The sequence below is a fragment of the Rhinatrema bivittatum genome, chromosome 4, assembly GCF_901001135.1.
Source record: "Rhinatrema bivittatum chromosome 4, aRhiBiv1.1, whole genome shotgun sequence".
Classification (NCBI taxonomy): domain Eukaryota; kingdom Metazoa; phylum Chordata; class Amphibia; order Gymnophiona; family Rhinatrematidae; genus Rhinatrema; species Rhinatrema bivittatum.
Window position 1 is genome coordinate 311,167,023 of NC_042618.1, and position 15,634 is coordinate 311,182,656.

Here is a 15,634-nt window from a genome sequence, read left to right on the forward strand (position 1 = left end):
ATAGTGCCTTATATTAGTATTGCTTCAAGCATAACCGGAGATCTAAGCCTTGTTAATGCCATGCACAGCCTGCTCTCCCAAACCTTATACCATATTAATACTGTTCCCAGCATATCTCATTATCCTGTGTCATATTAGTGCTGCTCCTAGCATATAAGAGAAACAGTGAACATGGCAACAGATAAAGGTCCCCAGGGTCATCTAGTTTGCCCATTACGATTTCCTGTTATACCATACCTATAGCCTACTTGATCTCTTGTTTCATCTCTATTTCCTCTCAGCTTAGGATCCTTATTGCTTTGCCAGGCTTTCTTGAATTATGTTACTGTTTAGACCACCATTGAGAGGCTATTCCATCCATCTACTGCTCTTTCTTTGAAGAAATCTCTTTATGTTAATTAGGCCCCTCATATCATGAGCTCTGGGTCAAGAACTTCTTCTACCAAGCAATTCTTGTTTCTCTGACCTTATTTATACTTTGAATATATTTGAATGTCTTTATCATACGCTTTTCCTCTTCTCTGGGGTATGCATATTTAGATCCTCTATCTTAATTTTCCAGGGGTTTATTTTCAGAAAACTGCTAAGTGCCTGACTTAGCTGGCTAGATTTGGACTAGTTAAGTTTAGGAAATTGTTCAGACAGAACCTGGGTTGCTAAGTTGTAGCTGATAATTCTCTTTCTAGTAACTTAGGGGTCTATTAATCAAGCCTTATTAAAATCAGCCATTAACACACAGTAACAGCCAATTTTAATGTATGAGTTAGTTGGCAATTTAACACCTGATTTGCTAAAGTGTGTTAAGGCTGAAAAAAATTCATGTGAATACACATTAGGAGCATAGAGATTACAAAACACCACTCGTTGTTGATAGAGAGCACCAGCAGCCACCACATAGCATCCCTCTTTGTCATGGCACACCTGGGTAAGCTAAAAAGGCAATTGTTTGTGTATGAGAATGGCAACACCCCTCTTACGGGCAGAAAAAGTTGAATATATGCATTGCCCCACCCAATCGCGTTTTAATTTCCCATGCTCTACATCGTTAAGAAGGGTTTCCTGAAGAAACGCTACCTGGGACCGCTGGCGACGCAGCATAGAAAGTAATTTAGACCACTTTATGAGAAAGTGGATACCATCCACATTAAGGGACGTGATTTTAACTGTTGCCATGATCACTACACAGGCATTGTCCGCCTAGGAGGGTGTTAACCCCCCGCTGTAAACACAGTACAGAGCGATCCAGGGGCTCCCCAGCCTGAGCCCTCAGATCGTGCAAAACCAATACTGAAGAAATGATTCCCTAGTCTCTATCCCCTCCCCCCCTCGCAGCCACCCTCCCAGCCCTCCCACCTCTGCCCCTCCCCCCTACATACCTGAAACCCATCCACAACCACATCCACAGCCATACACCCATGCAACCACTACAGATGCCCCAAGAGGCACGGGGACCTTCCCAATCCAGAACCATCCTCTGGACAAGGAAAAATACCCCCCACCGACCCCCTTCCTAATTCCCCCCACTTTGACCAACATAAATTGATAGGTCCACTAACAATTTCAGATCTCCCAGGCCCAGTCATGCGCTCTGCTATAACAAAGGGATCAAAAGGCCTGGCATTGGGACAGCCTCGAAAGAGAAAAAAGAAACAGAAAACTGTGCAAACCAACAAAGCATGTTCTACACACGCAATAACCAAGCGCACAGTGAACTGAGGGCTCTGTCCACACTTGAACTTGTGTCACCGGCCCCCGCTGCCACTCAGATCATTTGCGCATTCTGTTTCAAGACACATATGTTCAGAATCTGTTTTAAGCCACACCGGGATTGTCCAGCGTTGCCAGGAGGTTGGAGGCTTCCTCCTTCGAGTGAAGATAAAGCACCCGATTGTCGTGATGTACCCACAGTTTGGCTGGGTATAGAAGAGCAAAACGAAGTATATTATTTTCCATCCTGACCTAAGCATGCCTTTTTGAACGCTTCCTGTCACTCTGAGTCTACAGCACACACAGTTTTATTTGCCTTGAGAACAAGCAATTTTCAAAAATCTGAATCTGGAGTAAAAAAAAAAATATTTTACCCATGGAAATGTTTCAAAATTGCCCTCTCCTTTCATGTGTAGCCTCTCTTCATGTATTATGCGGAAGGCAGGGGCTTGCCCCAGGGCTAAGACCCTGCACATAGTTACAAAGTCTGTACAGCCCCAGGGCACAGATTCTCCGATGGCGCAGAAGATAAACCTCCAGTGTCTAAGGGATGGGGGGTGGGGGGGAGGGTGACTCTTTCTGTGGGTGCTGTATCAGTCAGTGTAAGCTGAGTAAGTATAGGTACCTGAATAAAAAGGCTGGACATTTATTTATTTATTTATTTATTTAAAAACTTTTCTATACCGTCGTTTAGTGATGCACCATCACAATGGTTTACATTTAGGCACAAAATAGGTTTGGTTTGCTTTCTAAGTTATCCATGGGGTGCCAATATTTTACGGTTACATAGTTCATAATATACTCTAAATGAGAAGTGTGTTTGAGATACTGTGTATATGATACTGTGGTATTCATATGTGATAACTGTTTTAAAGTTTAATTATGATTAAAACAAAAAAGTAACATTCTGCTTTTTATAGGTGGCTTTCAGCTGTAGGAATTTGTTGTTATTCAGCAACCTCTCTGTGAAATGCTTTTTTGAATAGCCAGGTTTTTAAGCTCTTTTTGAAGAGTTTTAGTTCTTTCATAAGTCTAAACTCAAGCGGTAATGTGTTCCATAATAACGGTCCTGCTAAGGATAGCGCTCTCTCTCTAACTTGGGTCAATTTTGCTGTTTTGACTGAGGGTATGGTTAGTAGTGCTTTATTCGCTGATCTGAGATTTCTTTGAGGGACGTGTAATCGTAGGGCAGTGTTTAGCAGGTTGGCCTTTTCGTCGTTTATTAGTATATGAACTGTGCAAAGTGTTTTGAATTGGACTCTTTGTTCTATTGGGAGCCAGTGCAAATCAGCAAGTGTTTGGGTGATGTGATCTCTTCTTCCTTTTCCCGTTAGTATTCTTGCAGCTGAGTTCTGTAGTATTTGTAGTGGCCTGATTGTGGTGTATGGTAAACCTAGGAAAAGTGTGTTACAGTAGTCTGTGCTAGCAAATATTAGTGCTTGTAGTACTGTGCGAAAGTGATCTTGAGTTAATAAGGGTTTTAGTCTTCTAAGGATCATTAGTTTGGCATAGTCTTCTCTCACTTTTATTGATATGTGTTGCTTAAGGCTAAGTTCGGTGTCTATAATTATGGCTGGGTGTTCCAACCTTAAACTTTACTGCAAATTTTTCAGTGCAATAAACTGGCACCAGACACACTTGACTCTGGTTACATCCATGTCCAAAATTATTTTTAACTGTTCCTCTATCTGTGAATGTGCCCCTCAGGACAGGCTCCTGAGATGCTCTTACCCTTCAGGGCTTGTAATGATCAGTTTCTCAGGTAAGTGGAAGTATCTTAGGTGTGGTGGAATCCCTTCTCCAACAACACCAGAGGTCCAGATGCTTTTCAAAGTATATACATAGAAGACTAAAGCATATTATCCAAAAAATCAAATGATTTAGATTAATACAAGTGGTATTCAAGCAAATGTAAATAATATTTACATTTATCAAAACATTTTCATAAAATGATCTAAATTATTATAGAAATTCTTTAAAAAAACATACAGAAATAATATATTTATTTAGACATTTTATATACCATCATTCCATGTAAAGATCACAAAGATTTACAATAATTACATTCATAGGTATAAATCAGCAAATAATGATGGATTACATAGGAAGTATTCATTACCAGGCATTAACATCTATCAAATGAATTGTTCAAATACATATTAATTAAAAACCTAGGACATAAGACGTGAAGTACAAAATAAAATACAATTTCACATATTATTCTGTATTTGTATTGAGATTCTTACCATCTCCCATTAATTTGTTTCTCATTCATCAATTAGTATCTCCTGTCCCTCTTTTTATAGTAGATCTCTACATTCTGATGTTTTAAGTTAGATTGTATGCATTTTTGAATAGCCATGTTTTTAGTTCACATTTAATTCACATTTAAATTTAAATTTCATCCATCAACTAAATGCAAAGTTATTTTATGAATTCATCTGGCAAGGAAAATGAATCAGAGGTGTGTAACCCCTGGACCGATCGTACTCAGAAAGGGCTACCAGAGGCCATAACTCAAATCACAGTTTCAGGTGGTAAATTTCTCAAAACATTAAAATATATCAAACTGCAGAGTTCCTTGAGAGGGGGGAAAGATAACTTTCAAGGCCCATTGCATTGCATGCCCTTAAGTCCCAGTTCATGTCTTGTATGCAGCTGTGATGTTAACAGCACTGATGAGCATTAAAGTCACTATGTAATAAAAACACACTGAAAGCTGACTTGGTTTCCAACAATAGTTTTACTGAAGTAAAAGGTAGGAGGTAATTTTAAAAGAAATTATACATGTAAAGGGGTAGATTTTAAAAGGTGTGCGCGCATCCATGTGTGCACGGTTCCTGGTGCGCACAAATGGATGCATAGATTTGAATCGGATGGCTGCGTACACATGCACGCCAGATTTTGAAATCCATGCGCAATTGCTGGCGGCGCACACAGGGGGCGAATTTTTGCTAACTACAAGCGGCGACGCAATCGGGCCTCCCCCAGTTCCCTCCCAGTCTGCTCCAATTAAGGAAGGGGAGGAGTCGGGGTGGCACCGGGGCGGACACCGCGAAGATGTCGCTGATGGCGAAAAGGTAAGAACCCTTTTCACCGCCAGTTTCGCGCCCAATAGCACCACTTTTTACGATGGCGCTATCGGGTGCGAAAGCTGGCAGTGATGGCACCACGGAGGTGCGATTGCTGCTGGCTTTCGCAGGCCCACCCCCTGCTTCGCCACCCCGCCCCCTGTTACCGCCGGATTTTCTAAGGTCTGCGACCTTAGAAGCTCCAGGCCTGAGTGATTTTCCACTAAGTATCACCGAGGTCTTTTTCTTCTATTAAGAATAGTATTCTAAATCCATAATGGTGATTTAAATAAGATAAACTGAAATATATAGATATAGATCCTCTGTGCTTGTCCTGTGTTTTCTTTAATTTTTATATAGTCCTCGTCTCCACCACCTCCACAGAAAGGCCATTCCATGTGTCCAGCACACTTTCTGTAAAAATCTCTTAGATTAATCCTGAGTCTACCTTCTTTAACTCTCATCCCGTAGCGCCTTGTTCCATAGCATCCTTTAGGTTGAAAGAGGTTTTCCTCTTGTGCATTTATTTCTTAGAGTATTTAAATAATCTCTATCATATCTTCCCTTTCCCTTCCTCCCTCCAGGGTGTACATGTTTACATCTTAAAGACTTTCTTCATATGCCTTATAATGAAAGCTCTTGACCATTTTAGTAGCTGTCCTCTGGATCGACTATTTGGGTTTTAACCTTTGATGGTGCAGTCTCCAGAATATTACATAATACTGCACATGATTCCTCACTAGAGACTTATAAAGATGCATTATCACCTCTCTTTTCTGCTGGCAGTTCTTCTCCCTGTGTAGCCAAGGCATCATTCTGGATTTGCTGTCGCCTTGGCTATCTGTTTGGCCACCATAAGATCAAATATTTTATTCATTTAGATTATGTTCATGCCTTTTCATTCATAGTTCAAAGTGAGTTACATTCTGATATGGAAATACTGTGTCCCCAGAGGGTTTACGGTTTAAGATGGTAATTTTCAAACAAACACACAGATGCCCATATATATGTGTATATGGGTGCGTGGCCACATATGCTAAAACTTTATATCCTGCGCACAAGTAAACACACATGTTGCAAATTAGGGCTTGTGTGCGCTCCAAATTTTAAGCATGAATGTGATTAGCTGGGAATAGTCAGCATTTAAACACACACATGAGTGAGTACATTTTAAAAGGCACGTGAAGGAAATGACCAGTTTAATCAGTTCATCCACCAGATTGCCCAGTCTATATCTAGGTCATCAAGACCCCTGGTTCCACTCCCCCCACTTTACCCAGACCCCTCAAGCACTTCATATGTGGGTAAAAAGTTTTATCCAGTCTTACACCTGATCAATAGCAGAAGTTCATTTGTGCAGAAATGAACTGGACGCAGCACATTCACTGCCCTGCGAGCACGCATATCTCATGGCCCCGCCCGAGAATGCTCCTTTTTTACCTGATGCAAGATATTTACGCATTGGCACTTGGTGCTCGTATGCGGCAGGTTTATAAAATCAGGCAGACACGTGCCTGTGCTTTCATCTGCACTTTTTTGACACGTGCATCTCTTTTACGATTCACCTTTAAGTGTGTACCTGAGGCAATGGATGGTGAAATGACTGGTCACAAGGAGAAGCAGCAGGATGTGAACCCTGGTTTCCCCGGTTCTCAGCCCACTGCTCTAACCTCTCTCCTCCACGCTCAGATCCTGCTCTTGTTTAGTGAGCACAAGAACTCTGCCCCCTATACTGTACTGCTCCCAAGGGTTGTTGCAACCCAATTGCATATCCTTGCATTTTTTTTTTTAGCAAAAGACTTTAGCTGCCAAACTCTAGACCATTTCTCAAGCTTCACGAGATCCCTGCTCATCCTTCTGATGTTTCCATATCTTCTGGGGTGTCTACCCTTTTGCAGATTTTGGTGTCATCTGAGAAAGGCAAACTTTTCCCAATAGCCTTTCCGCAATATTGATTTTGAAAATGTTGAAGAGAGATGGACTGAGGACCAGTCCCTGAGGGACACCACTGGTAACCCTCCTTTCCTCAGAGTGAACTTCTTGAAACCATGCTTCCTTGGATCCTGTAGTTCACTGGACTCCAGAAGCTACTTACCACCAATGTCAGACTAGCTGGCCTGTAATTTTCAGACTCTTCCTTACTTCCAGTTTTGCGAAAAGGAATCCCATCTGCCTGTCGCCAGTCCTTTGGAACCACTACTGACTCTAAGGAAGCGTTACAAAGGTCAGACAGCAGAGCTGCCACAAGGTCTCTATGTTCCCTTAATACCCTTGGATGTACCCCATCTTGCCCCGTTGCTTTAGCTACGTTCAGTTTTGCTAGCTCCTTACAAACACAGTCTTCTGAAAATTGATCGAGATCTACCTTCTTTCTACTTCTATTTGTGGCAGTTGTTTTTATGGTCCTAGTCCAAGCCCTTCTTTAGTGAACATTGAACAGAAATATTTGTTCTTTAATTCTGCTTTCTCCTTGTAAACCTCTACATATTCTCCCCTTTACCTCTGAGTTTTCAATCCCATTTTGCACTTCCTCCAGCCCATTAATATATCAAATAAAATCTTGTTGCCCTCTATTATTATATTAGTTTTTTTTGTTTTTTTTAATACATTTTTATTGGCACTGTCTGTATAAACAATCCAGTAACAGAAATCATTGATATAACATATAAACAAATTGCAATAAACTTTGAACATAATACATGAATGCTTCAGTTTTCTGTTTTACCCCCCATTTCCCACCCCCATCCCCGCCCCCCTACTTTTCCCCTTACCCTCCCCCCCCTGCTTCATAATAACTCCAGATGTACAGTACGGATCTATGTTCCAGTTCCAGCTATTCATCCCCACCCTTCTCCCACACTAGATCCCACTAAATTCTATTTGCACCGTCCCCTGAGATCTCAATACTATGGTTCCCCCTTGCTGTCGATGGGGGATCTTTCCCATATCCCAAGAACCCATTTGCCTCACAAGTCCTTATACCATCGCAGGTAAGGTTCCCAGACTACCACATGTTTCTCTATCTTGTCGAGTTGCTGAGCCTGAAGATAGTGCCAATAATGCAGCTGCCAGAGTCTATACGAGACCGTACGCACTGTCGACACCCATGCTGATCTCCAGCATGCCGCTACCTCCTGCCTCGCCGCACAGAGTACTTGATGAATCAAGGTCCGTTTCATCACATTCCATGAGTCCGGGTAGGCCGATAACAAGTACACCTCTGGCCGCAATGCCAAATAGTTGTGTAGTATCTGATGTATCACAGTTTGTATCTGTTGCCAAAATGGTATAATTTTAGGACAAGTCCACCAGATGTGGAGGAAGGAGCCTTCTTGACCACATTGCCTCCAGCAGGTTGCCCTTTGAGTAGGATACATTTTATGTAATTTAACAGGTGTTAGATACCATCTGGACAACACTTTATAGTTGGTTTCCAGAATATTAGATGAGATAGATTTTTGAATTAAATAACCAAAGCATTGCTTCCATTGTGTAGTAGTCCACTGTAGATTTAGCTCCCTTTCCCACTCTCGCTGATATCGGGCCTCTGGTGGATCCGCATCCGCTAACCATATATATAGATTAGAGATAGCGCCCTTCGCTCCCGTAGAAGTACAGCACATGGCTTCGAAGTTCGTCTGTTTCCGAAACACATCGACTGTATGAGATAGATCCAACAGGCAGTGCCGCAGTTGTAAGTAATAATAGTACTCTGTGTCTGGGAGGTCATATTTGCTTTGTAAGTCCCGAAAAGGGATAATTTGCTTTTCCTTTAGCAATTGTCCATAATACCAGATCCCCCACCTTCCCCAGCGGTCAGGTGGACCTCCCTCACATGATACCCAGTAATTATTTTTATATAACCCAATTGGCAACAGAGGTGTAACCAAACCCGATCCTGTTAACCTGGCTCTATGTTTCTGCCACAGACGCACAGTAACCTGCGTAAAAGGATTAACCACCTCTTGGGCCCTCGATTTCCGAGGCATCCCCCAGACTCTATGTGATAAGGGTACCTCACCTCCAGTGTCCTGTTCAATCCTTGCCCATAATTTCAGTTCTTTCCCCACCACCCATTCCGGAATGACCCTTAATTGGGCGGCTTGATAATACCGACCAAAATTCGGCACCGCCAAGCCCCCTTTCCTTCCTAGGTTTATGTAGAACCCTTCTAGTTATACGAGGTGGTCTCCTCCGCCAGATAAAATGAAATATCTTAACATGCAGTCTCTTCAGGAAGTTGACTGGCACCTCTATGGGCAGTGTCTGAAACAAATAAAGCCACCTCGGCAGCACATTCATTTTAATTGTAGCCACTCTCCCCATCCAGGATTATTTTATCTTCCATTTGTGCCTTTGCTTTCTTGACTATTTCTAGATTTTCGTAGCTACTCCAAATATTTTTACCTGTCTTCCTTTTTCTGTGATATCTTGTAGTTTATGAACATGAACATTTTTCCCTTACCTTTTCAGCTACTTCTTTAAAAAAAAAAAGTGACCTCTTTTTTCATCTTACCTTTATTTACCTTCCTTAAAACATGGTTACCTTTACAATATCTCCTTTCAGTTTTGCTCACTGATCTTCTACTTCCCCTCGCTTATCCCATCCTTGAAGTACTCTCTCATTTTAACAAAGTTGGTTTTCCTGAAATTCAGGCCCTCATCTTTTGAATGAACCACCACTGCCTATGTTCTCATGCTGAACCACATCACCTCGTGATCACTGGCTCCTAAGAGATCACCTACCACATCACCAGAAACACTCACCCCTATATAAGTATAACGCATGTGATGGTTGAACCCAGATAACAGTTCCAGAGGCCATATCTCAAATTTCTGTTACAGGTGGAACATAGTTATTATGCCATTAAATGTATTTTTCAGGGTTCCCTGCAAGATATCAGATGTTAACATAGCTGATTGGAAAATGTTTTGCCATGGTGTTCAGTAAATTTGCTTCTTTATCCAGTGGGGTATTAGAATGCATTTTGGAACATTTTGGGGTAGATTTTAAAAGGACTGTGTGCATGTCCAGGTGCACCTGGTTCCTGGTGCGTGCAGTTGGATGCGCCGATTTTATAACATGCATGCACATGTTATAAAATCCGTTGGCTGAATGCACAAACGTGCAGGGGAGGTGAATTTTAGTAAATCACATGCGGCAACACAGTCGGGCCTCCCTCAGTTCCCTATCCCCCTGCAGAAACTTCCTTCTCTTTCCCCTCTCCACCCCGACCCCCTAACTCGTACCTAGTTACCCGAATATGTTTTATTTTTTTACTTACTGCTCCTCCCGAGCAGAAGTAGTTTGCACTCACCGGCTGGCTGCCAGCATGCGCTGCCCTGGGATAGTGGCTAATGCCCGCTGTCCCAGCCGGCCTCTGTCCCGCCCCGCCCCATCCCACCCAGACCAGGCCCCCCAGCCCGCCCCTTTTTCAGGGCACGGCATTTGTGCATGTATAGGAACTTACGCGTATGGTTGGGCCATTTTGAAAATGCGCGTAGCGCGCCCAGGGCCGGGCCAGAAGCATAAGTCCTGATTTTTACACGCGCGGCTGTTTGAAAATTCGGCCTTTTGCTTTCTTCAAAGCCTATTCTACTACTACTACAGATTTGATGGGAAGTTCTACCTTTTGAAGCCCAGGACACGGTTGAACTTTGTGTTTTGGAAATTTAAACAAACAAAACTTTTTTTTTTTAAATTTTTTTCTTGGAGACTAGAGACAAGAAAAAAAGAATAATACTTTTACAAAGGAAAAACAGAAAAAAAGAAAAACACCAAAGGAACATGATTAAAAATCTGACTAGCAGTGGAAGAGAGAGCAAAATGCAACCTTTTGCATGAATGAAAAAAAAAAAAAGGGGCTGAGTAGACTCGCATGATGGCAGCTTCAGGGCACATCTGTGCATGCTCAGAACACCTCTTCAGTTTTCTTAACTCTGAGAGCTTTTCCATCTTGGTGCCATCTGGTGACATCTCCTACTTGTGTGGCTGATTACTGTCCTGCTTGTTGACAGAGAAATGTACATGCACTGTCAACAGTGCATTTACTTTTCCTCAAGAATGGTGTCGATGATGGGGGTTAGAGTGGGCTCTCTTAAATATGTGGCTTTCTGCCAGGTCACTGACCTGGAATCTTTTTTCTATTGCAGCTGGAGTGGAAGCTGCTGCTGCCCTGACCTGTAACCTCTATTTGTTTGCTTCAGAAAATTAGCACTGCATATAGGGATTTAATTTGTATGTTTAAATAAGTTTATTAAAAGCAATAAAATGCAAACACCAAAGTAGAGTGATTTATTGTGCACATCAGGCAACTATTCAAATATATGAACAGACTTTTCCATTTTATCTACATTTCCATTTTCAAGTTCAATTTCAGTGGACCCCCCTTCCACATCCCTCTCTACAAAAACCAGACAGAACTATCCAGTTCTTTAGCCTTGCCCAACCTGCTCCTACAGCACCCATTCCTTCACTACCCATCCTCTACTCACCCCACACCTTGCTCATTCATCTTCCCCCATGCATAATTTCCCACGATCAGCAAAAAGAAGTGAGTTATTTACCTCCAAACTTACATATTTAATTGTTTACTACCCAGATGTATGGCTGTGGTATTAATAATTAAGAACCAGGCCACAGGAATGTGCAAGTAGGTTCTGTATTTATCTCCTCCAAATAGCCAAAAAGATTTCTGAGTGCTGAAATATAGAAGCACTAGCCATATTTTCCATTTGCACGGTGCTATAAACAGGGCAGGTGCTTCCATTAGGCAAACTAGGCGGTCACCTAGTGCGCCAACATTTTGGGGGTGGCAAAATCCCACCAGCACAAGGCCCAAAGGCCAACACCACCAAAGAAGGGAGCTCTGTGCTAGAGCTTCTGCTGCCAGGAGGAGGAAGTGTTGTGCTGGAGGTAAGTTGGGGGAGGTGGGGTACATGACCAATGGTTTGCCTAGGGCACAAAATACTCTTGCACTGACCCTGGCTATGAATCAAATTACACCATTGCCAGTGTGAGGGCACCATAGCGCCATTCAAGATGAGAATATTGTCTTTTCCCCCCAAGAGGAATTCTTTATGGATAAACATTTTCTCCTCTTTATCTCTTACTGGCAGTGAACCAAAATCATCAAACAAGACAGCCTCAAATTTGAGAGGGATTATTTGCCCCATCAAATCCCCCAAAAAGCTGGCAATGCACTGCCAAAAAGTTTGTATCTGGGGGCACTTCCAAAATACATGCACAAAAGAGCCTGGGGCCCCTTCACATTTCCGGCATGAGGTAGAATCGATTAAATGCTCCTTGTGTGCAATAACTGGGGAGACATAAGCCCTATGCAATACTTTAAAATATATCTCCCGCAGATCCATATTACTCGTCAACTGCCTGAGTCTCTTGAAGCAACCTTGTAAGGCCTGTTCTGCAAAGGCAGAGTTCAAATCCCTGTGCCAAGAAAGTAACAGTGCAGTACATGAGTCAGTCGAGGACATCTTTTGAAGATTGTTATATAAACCAGAGATTGTAAAATTCTTCATTTCCTCTACTTAGAAAAACTCATCCCACTTGGCCATCCCGCTAAATAGTGCTTTAGCTGTAGATAAGCGAAAAGTCCTTAAAGATGAACTAGAAATTCTCCCTCAGCTGCTGAAATAGGGTTGCCAAATGGCTCCAGTTTTTCAGGACAGGTTGATCCAGTCCTGGTTTTACCCCATTGCATGCTAGGACTTATTCTGATTTACCTATTGTATTCCCTAAGAAAATCAAGACTATAAGTACCTGCATGCAGGGGAGTAAAACCAGGACTGGATCAACCTGTCCTGAATATCTGGAGTCAGTTGACAACCCTATACTGAAAGGACATCAGAACCCCCTTGTCCCCTATCACATGATGGAGCTGTGAAATACCCTTTCTAGTACAGGCTTTAAAATTCCCAATTGGTCCCCAACTACGAAATCTTAATTTATCTTGTAACACAATAAAGAAGAAACTGTAGGATTGCCCCCATTTACCCTAGCAATGTGCCTCTATACCTACCTTATTGGCGCTATCAACCACCTTTTCTAGACCGAAATTTTAACTTTTCCCCTCTGAAGCATACATCAATCTCAACAAAGGGAAATGCAAATGCCGCCTCTACTGATTTGTTAATATAGAGAGAGGTATCATACAGCTAGTCACAAATAATTCTAGCCAAATAAGCAATATTGTATAAATTTCATGTCGGGACAGCTAAGCTACCAGATTCCCACTCCAGCTTCAACTACTGCAGTCTCACTCTAGGTTTAGAATGCCTCCAAATGAATATGCGGGATAATTTTAAAAGCCATGCACGCTTAAAAGTTGGGGTTACATGTGTGGCTAGGCTCTGCGTGTGCTGCACACATTTTCTAAAGGGCCCGGCCATGCATGTTTCCCCTGATATGCGCCGAAGTGCTGGGCCTGAACAAAGGACTTGGCTAGCGCCATTAGATACTGTCCCAGGGAAGCATGCGCCGGCAACAGGCTGATGCGCAGAGATTACTTCTGCTCCGGAGAAGCAGAAAATATGAACCTCCCCCCCAAAAAAATGCTAGTTAGTTAGGGATAGTTTAGGAGTGGGGAGGAGAGGGGAAGAGGGAGGAAGTATAGGGTTAGAGTTAGGGAAGTTCCCTCCCAGTCCGCTCATTAATTGGAGTGGAATGGGAGAGAACTGGAAAAGGCCTACCTGTATCACATCACGTATTTTTTTAACACCCCCCCCCCCCCGTTACGTGTGTGACAGACACCCACCCGCAGATGCACGCACGGATGTTAAAATACGGAGCGCATGTGTGCGCGGATATCACATTTTATAACATGTGCACGTCGCATGTCTTTGTACAATAAATGTAGCACTTTAAGAAAATTTCCTTCCATTCCCATTAGCTGCAAAGCAAAAAACAAATATCCCCATTCCACCCTATCAAATGCTTTTTCTGCATCAAAACTGATCATCAATGAGGGTGTCCTTTTCCTTCTACTCATTTCCATTGCTACCAGAATATTTTGAATATTGGTAGTGGAGAACCATCATAGAAACATAGAACATAGAAATGACGGCAGAAGACCAAACGGCCCATCCAGTCTGCCCAGCAAGTTTCGCACTTTATTTTTTTTTCTCATACTTATCTGTTACTCTTGGCTCTTAGTAACCTTTTGGTTCTATTTCCCCCACCATTAATGTAGAGAGCAGTGTTGGAACTGCATCTAAGTGAAATATCTAGCTTAATTAGTTAGGGGTAGTAACCACCGCAATAAGCAAGCTATACCCATGCTTATTTGTTTACCAAGACTAAATAATTCAGTCCTTGTTGCTGTTGAAGCAGAGAGTTATGCTGGATATGCATTGAAAGTGAAGTATGAGTCTTTCTCCCCTGCCGTTGAAGCAGAGAGCTATGCTGAATATGCAATGAAAGTGAAGTATCAGGCTTATTTGGTTTGGGGTAGTAACCGCCGTTAGAAGCAAGCTACTCCCCACTTTTTTGTGAATGCAAATCCTTTTTTCCATGTTTCCTCTTGCCGTTGAAGCTTAGAGCAATGTTGGAGTCGCATTAACCACATGTATGTTTATTGAATAAGGGTACCAAGGACTCCCTGTTCACTAGTTATTAAGTTACTTGTCTACTCTGCTCTTGTGTGACTCCCCCTCCCAGTTGTAACTCCCTGTTAACATGTAATTTCTATCTGCTGTTCAAATGTAAACTGGTATGATGTCCCCACTAATACCAGTATATAAAAGTCTTTAAATAAATAAAGGTAGTCGCCGTCATTCCCACGAGCCACCCACTCTTCATTCACGTCCTCTAGACTTAATGGATCCACAGTGTTTATCCTACACCCCTTTGAAGTCCTTCACAGATCTGGTCTTCACCACTTCCTCCGGAAGGGCATTCCAGGCATCCATCATCCTCTCCGTGAAGAAATACTTCCTGACATTGGTTCGGAGTCTTCCTCCCTGGAGCTTCAAATCGTGACCCCTGGTTCTGCTGATTTTTTTCCGACGGAAAAGGTTTGTCGTTGTCTTTGGATCATTAAAACCTTTCAAGTATCTGAAAGTCTGTATCATATCACCTCTGCTCCTCCTTTCCTCCAGGGTGTACATATTTAGATTCTTCAATCTCTCCTCATAAGTCATTTGATGAAGACCATTCATCTTTTTGGTCGCCCTTCTCTGGACCACCTCCATCTTGTCTCTGTCTCTTTGGAGATACGGTCTCCAGAACTGAACACAGTACTGCAGGTGAGGCCTCACCAAGGACCTGTACAATCGACATCCAGGCTATCTGTAATGATGTCTAGGAAAATGAGTGCTAGACTATCTGCTCAAACCTTGGTCAGAAGTTTAACTTCAAAATTTATCAAGGATATAAGTTGATAGGATCACAGGTTCATTCCCTGGCTTGGGAAGTACAGTGATCAATGCTTCCTAGACATCATTAGAGGCAGAAGGCAACTTCATCTAAATCAGTGCCTCAAAGAAGGCAGACAGAATATCAAATGTTTTATCAACCAAAATTTGATAAAATTCTGCACTAAACCCATTGGTCCCTGGAGCTTTACATGTCTTAGGCCTTTTAATGCCCACCACTATTTCCTCCCAAGACATTGGTGCATTTAGCATTGCCAGCTTCTCTGGAGTGAATCTAGGGAGATTCACCTGTCTTAAAAAGGTTACACAGGTCTCCAAAACAGTTCCTTGGGAAACATACAGAGGTCCATATTCCAAAGCATTTAGCTGGCTAACTCAGCTATATAAATATTTGGGCACTTATCTAGTTCAAGTCTAACCGGCTAATAAGATAGCCAGCTAGAATTTGCCGACTAACTTAGGGG

General features: G+C 42.4%; 1 protein-coding gene across 1 annotated transcript in view; it reads left to right on the forward strand.

Moving 5' to 3' along the window:
* GLP2R (glucagon like peptide 2 receptor) overlaps positions 1-15,634 on the forward strand; it is a 226,302-nt gene that overhangs the window by 53,324 nt on the left and 157,344 nt on the right. The window lies entirely within an intron of this gene.